Below are 6,753 nucleotides of genomic sequence, written 5' to 3'. Positions count from 1 at the left end.
AGGAAGATCCCACATGCTGTGGAGCAACTAAGCCCGTGCGCCACAACTACTGAGCCCACGTGCCGCAACTATCGAAGCCTGTGTGCCTCGAGTCTGTGCTCTGCAACAAGAGAAGCCACCACGGTGAGAAGCCCACGCACCGCAACAAAGAGTAGCCCCCGCTCTCTGCAACTAGAGAAAAGCCCATGTGCAGCAGGAAGAACCAACACAGCCAATAAATAAATAAATAAATTTATTATTTTTTTTTTAAAAAGAAGAGGTTATGTGAGCACAGAGCTAGATAGTCGCTGTGTACAAGCCAAGAGAAGACACCTCAGAATGAAATCTACCTTGCTGACACCTTCATCTTGGACTTGCAGCTTCCAGAACTGTGGGAAATAAATTCCTATTATTTAAGCCATGCAATCTATGTATTTTGTTATGGCAGCCTGAATTGACTAAGACCCTTCCCCTGGTGCCCATCTGCCTAGTTTAGATATATCATCATTTTTGGTTAGATCAGTGTTCTGTATTATTATAATTCTGTAAATACTATTTACCTGTGACTTTTAAATTTATTATAATTTCTCCCTAATATAATTTATTACTAGAGTTAATAATTGCCTCAGTTGTTTGCTTAGTTTTCGATCACTAGTCCATACCCAGACTCCCTTCCGTAAGCGTAACTCTCCTTTACTATTTCAAATACATCAGAAAAATTCATTAAGTCCACCTCTTTGTTAGAGGCCCACCTCCCAGAACCTTCCATTGCTTTGCTCCCACGCAGACTAGCTGCTCTCTAGAACTGCCGTCCTGTGACTTCCCATTTCCTGGATCTCTTGGTTTATCCCTTCAATTTGATGGAATGCATCTTCCAGTCTCTTCCTGATATGATGTATGGGACAGAAATATTTTGAGACTTTCATGTCTGAAAAGGTTATAATCTACCCTCACACTAGACTGCTGGATATAGAATTCTAGATTGGAAATAACTTCCCTCAGAATTTTGAAGTTATTTCTCTGTTGACTTCTAGTCTCCAGCATTGCTGTTGAGAGTCTGAAGCCATTCTAACGGGATTATTTTTATTGAACTTCCCTTGACAACCATTGACTTTGATGCTGGGAACTTTTAGAATCTGTTCTTGGTTCCTAGTGATCTGAAATGTCATGATGACAGGCTCTGGAGTGGGTCTTCTTTTTATCTAGTGTCCTGAGCCCTCAATGAAATCTCGATCTGGGAACAAATGACCTTCACTTTGGGGAAATTTCCTTCAGATTTTTTTTTTTAATTAATTAATTTATTTTTGGCTGTGTTGGGTCTTCGTTGCTGCGCGCGGGCTTTCTCTAGTTGCGGTGAGTTGGGGCTACTCTTTGTTGTGATGCTTGGGCTTCTCATTGGGGTGGCTTCTCTTGTTGCGGAGCATGGGCTCTAGGTGCGTGGGCTTCAGTAGTTGTGGTTCATGGGCTCGGTAGTTGTGGCTCGCGGGCTCTAGGCGCACAGGCTTCAGTAGTTGTGGCACGTGCGCGCAGTAGTTGTGGCTCGCGGGCTCTAGAGCGCAGGCTCAGTAGTTGTGGCGCACGGGCTTAGTTGCTCCGCGGCACGTGGGATCTTCCCGGACCACAGCTCAAACTCATGTCCCCTGCATTGGCAGGCGGATTCTTAACCACTGTGCCACCAGGGAAGTCCCTCCTTCAGATATTTGACAATTTTCTCCCTTACATTTTCAAAACTACTTTGTCTTCTTTAACTCTCTTGCACCTCCTGACCTGATTCTATAATTTTGTCACTTGTCTTCTATTTTGTTATATTATCTATCATATAGATATGATAAAGTTTTTTCTTGGTGTTATCTTCCAATCTTTTTGCTACATTTCTCACTTTGTCATACTTTAAATTTTCAAGTAAGACTTTTTTGTTTTGTTTTTATTTTAATTGTTTTCCATTTAAAAATTTTTTGGCTGCACCGCGTGGCATGTGGGATCTTAGTTCCCTGACCAGGACTCAAACCGGCGCCCCCTGCATTGGAAGCTTGGAGTCTTAACCACTGGACTGCCAGGGAAGTCCCTTTTGTTTTCTGAATGTTCCTACTTTTATAGACTCCTATCTTTCCATAGATGCAGTATCGCTTCTTATTTTGCAAAGATGTTAATGTTATACATTTTCAAAAGTTTTATTTTGCTCCCCATGTCCTGAGTTCCTTTTTGTTTGTTTGTTTTTTTAAGACTATTTTGGTTCTGTCTTTCCATCTTGAAGGCTTTCTTCAGCTGACTAGTGAATTTAGGCTCTTAGCTCATATTTTGTTTTTAAGAATGAGACATCAAAAAGCTAGAAACTGTGACTGGCAGAACTGGTTAATTGGTGGCCTGGTTACTTACAGGGTGGCCTGGCTGTGCTCTTTTATTGGGTTCTCAGAGAGGAATCCTCCAATACTATGGTTAACAGAACGCTGTTGAGGCAGAGCAGGAGAGTGATAAGGGATCCATGAGTCAGTCTGTGGCATTCACTTAATCCCCTTGTTTGTGGTGTGCTTCCCTTGCCCTCAGGTGCTCCTGGAGCCCCCAAGCCTAGTGTCTCTCCACTAGTAAACTTCTAGATTTCTCCTGGGGTGAGGGAGTGGCAATCTCCCAGCTGCATGGGATCTGGGTTTATTAACTGCTCCATTAAAAATTTTCACCTGGATCTTCTGTTTTCAGCTCAACTATATCTCTACCTTCAGAGGTACCTGGTGCCTCCAATTCCTATACTTTTTTGAGGCTGTTACTAAAATGAAGCTTCTAGGTTGTCCCATTCCAGTTTACTTTCCACCTCCCTCTGATCAGTCAGGCTAGTTACCACTCCTCTACCTGCTTCCTGCTTGTATTACTGTGTTGATGTCATCTATTCTCCCATTAACTCTGTGCTTTTTTCACCCACTTACAGTCAACACATCGTTTCTGATGAGTACTATCTTGTCCTTAATTTGCTTGATTTTGCTGCTGTATTTGAAACTCTAGACCACTCATTCTAGAAACTTTATCATCCTTTGGCTTCTGTGGCCACCTGTTTTTTGTTTTCCTTTTGCCACATCATCTTACCTTCTTCTCTTGGTTCTTTCTTCTTCCACTGCTTATCCCTTAACTGTTGTTGTTTCCCAGGTCTCTGTCCTCTTACATTTTCATTTACACATTTTCTATCCAGTGCATGGATGTAACCACTTCCTTAATGCTGTTGATTCCCAAATCTATATCTGTAGCCCCAGACCCACATAAAGCTCAGAAACAAGACAAAGGAAACAAGGACCCTGTTTCCCTATATCTTAATCCCAAGGAAAAACAAACACCCTGGAGCCAAAACAGGCTTCCTTTTAGATAAAGAAAATAGAAGGAGTGAAGGGAGGCATTCAATGTAAGAAACAAAGTAGGAGCTGTACTAGTCATATGATATGGGAGCTTTTGCCTAAATCACAGTGACTGAACACAAAAAAAAGCTTATTTATCTGTCACACAAAATCTGCTATGGATTGGGGCAACTCTCCAGGGCAGCTGTCCTCCTATATTGGCTCACTACTTCCCGCCTCTTCAATTTCATGGAACTTCCATTTCAATACATGTTGTGAATCTCACCATGCTAGGAGAGGACAGAGCTGCACAGCTGAGCACAGGCAATTAAGTGCCTGCATCTGGAGGTGAAAATGTGCCAGTCAGGTTTCCACCCATTGGTCAAAGCAAGTCACATGGCCACCTCCAACTTCAAGGGGACAAGGAAGAGCAATCCTCTCACACCCTGAGAATCGATTCTGTTGAACAGTAGTAACTGACAGCAGTGAAAATATTTGGTCTAAAATAGAAAATTTGGCCTTAAACAAAATATCTTTTTATTTTTATACTTCCAGTCCTAGCTTGGTGGCTGGTACAGAGGGGGGAGGAGTCAATATTATTTGAATTTAGGTATGTGTTAGAAGATGATTTAATAAGTCTACTTGAAAAGGTGTTCAAAAAAGTCTGAGTTGATGCCTTATTTTCCTTCAAAAACAGGAACATTCAAGAATCTTTCCGCTGATCTTGCTGCTGGGCTCAAAGTTGGAGTAATTTTTCAAAAATAGTTCTTGGGGCATCTAAATACTTGGAAGCCTCATTAAGAATTCAAGTTTAAAGTCTGAAGAGAAGGCATTTCATAGCCCTGTTGTTTACATTTACCTTGGTCAACATCCGTACCCAGCCTCAAACACAACAGGCAATCTGGAAGGGGGAAAAGTTACAAAATATTGCCCTGAGTCAGGTAGGGGTGTGTGTGTGTGTGTGTGTGTGTGTGTGTGTGTTTGTGTGTGTGTTGATATGAATGGGTATTATGTGTGCATATGCACTTCTCATGTTGTGTGGACAGTCATAGTTGTGTTGCCTATGGGTATACTTATGGACAGATAAATATGAACCTCTTGGAGTATGAAATTAACACATGAGTTCTGAGCTCCAGTTGATAGCCTCTCTCTTACATTTTCCATCCTGCTTCCATGAGATACTCCTTCTTGCCCTGTGATGGACACTTTTCAACATATAGATTAAATTGTTAAAGATTAAGTACCAAAATGAGGTGGTGATGAGAGGCAGTAATAAATGACTGCTGTAGAGGAATGCAAAGGATCCAAAAGAGAGACTGTCTGTTCAGGATTTACTTAGGATTTTCCAGGTGTTTTTCATACCAAAAGTGTTCTGTAGTTCCTCTCTTTAAAGCTTTCTATTTGTTTAAATTATCAATATATACACTTATCATAAAAAATTCAAGCAACAGAGACAAGGGCAAAGAAGAAAGTTAACAAAATCATCCAATATCCCAAGAATAATGATGACCAGTATCAGGTGAACATCGTTCTGGGTGTTTCTAATGTTAGGAACAGAGAGGAGGACAATAAAAATCATTGTCCTCTGGTTTTCCTCCTACTTTGCTGGCTCCTCTGCCTCTTCCAGTGTCTCAGGGGTGAAGAGTCCCAGGGTCAGCCCCACATTCTCATCTCCATCTTTACTTTACCCACTGGAAATCTGGCCAGGTCTACAGCTTTCAATGATACCTAGATGCTGATGGCTCTCAAATTTATATCTCCAGCCTTGTCCTTTGGAAGCCAAACAGCTAGACTGCAGGGAGTTGGAGAGTGAAGAAACATTGAGAAAATAGAGATTCAGTTGGATTCTCTTTCTTTTAGCTCTGAAGTTATACGAGCCTCCGATACTTGTAGATACACTGATACTGCTAACACTAATTTTTAAATCTTAATGCCTTCTAATACTACCTATCATTTTTCGACCACCTACTACATGTTAGGTATTGTGCCATGTGTTTCACATATATTAACTCATCTTATGCTCATGACTCTGTGAGGTGGTATTTTAAGAAATAACAAGAAACCCCCAAACCAAAACTTCGCATCATAGACAACTTGTCTGAACTGAAACAGCTAGTAGGTATTAGAGTTAGGATGTAAAGTCAGGGGACCCATGCTCTTTCTGGTATGCTACACTGCCTCCATTTGCATTGCAATATAAATTTTATTATCAGTTTGACCATTTCACACACACACATACAGAGACACAAACCAAGTTTGGATTTTGATTGGGATTGCACTGAATTTATAGATTAATTTGGGGAGAACTGTCATCTTATATCAATGCTATTGACTGTTCCAAACATGAATTGGTCTTTTCCTCCCTTTATTTAAGTCTTCTTTAATTTTCCTAGTAAGATTTTGTGGTTTTCATCGTGAAGCAGCAATCGATTCACCACAACCCCAATGAGGCAGGGGACTTCCGGGGGTCAGAATACTAAGACTTGATGGATAAGAAGTATAATAAGGGAACTGCAAAAATGTGGGCAGAAAAAAATGATTAAAGGTCCCACCAAGTAAAGCAACAATTTCAAGAATTTTAAAGTGGACAGCAATAGCGCGGTGTATAACGTATTGTAAGATGCAGACAGCAAATGGCCTTATGCCCTGCCAGCAATAGGGATGCCAGGAACTCTGGAGAGTATGTGCATAATGTAACCTACTGTGGACTGTTGATTCAGCACCAATTTTTCATGAGGAGGAGACTGTGACTGTTAACTGAGGCATGATGGTTGTCACCTTTAAAAGTGAAGAGCAGGTTAGGCTGAACCCAGGCCAGGATTGCCTTCTGGGCCCTCCTCTCCCTCTTCCATTTCTGTAACCTTCTCCAACCTGCTGGCACTACCTCCTCGGCACCCTCCCATTTCCTCACAACCTCCCTCTTGCCACCCACAGTTAGACCTGCCTTATCCTATACTTCTCCATAGCTCCATACGTGGATCCCCCCAACCCTCCCCGCTCCCCATCTCCTCCATTTATATTTAGGGTATTCAAGTGTTCAGAGAAAGAGAGTGGATAGAGGATCCACTTAGTACACATTACATGTGTATTAAATGACAGATAGCTAGGTAGCTATTTCTCAAATTAGGGTCCAAAGACCTAATCCTAGAGGTTTGAGAGGTCCACAGGAATTTGGATAATAGTAATTTACTGAGCACTTACATGTTCCAGGAGCTGTTTGAAATACTTTACATGTATTTAGTTTCACTATAACCCTCTAAAGCAGATGCCCTTATGTCCATTTAACAGATGAGCAAACTTAGCAACACGCCCTTATCCCCATCAAAGAGATGAGCAGTCATGGAAAGGTTGAGTTATTAGCTCAAGGTTACACATCTAGTAAACGGTAGAGTGGGGACTCAAACCTAGGCAGTCTGGCTCCAGAGCTAATGACCTCAACCACTTTGCAGTGCTGTCA

The sequence above is a fragment of the Balaenoptera physalus genome (genome assembly GCF_965194825.1).
Source record: "Balaenoptera physalus genome assembly, chromosome: 17".
Lineage (NCBI taxonomy): Eukaryota > Metazoa > Chordata > Mammalia > Artiodactyla > Balaenopteridae > Balaenoptera > Balaenoptera physalus.
Note: the sequence above shows the minus strand (reverse complement) of the source record.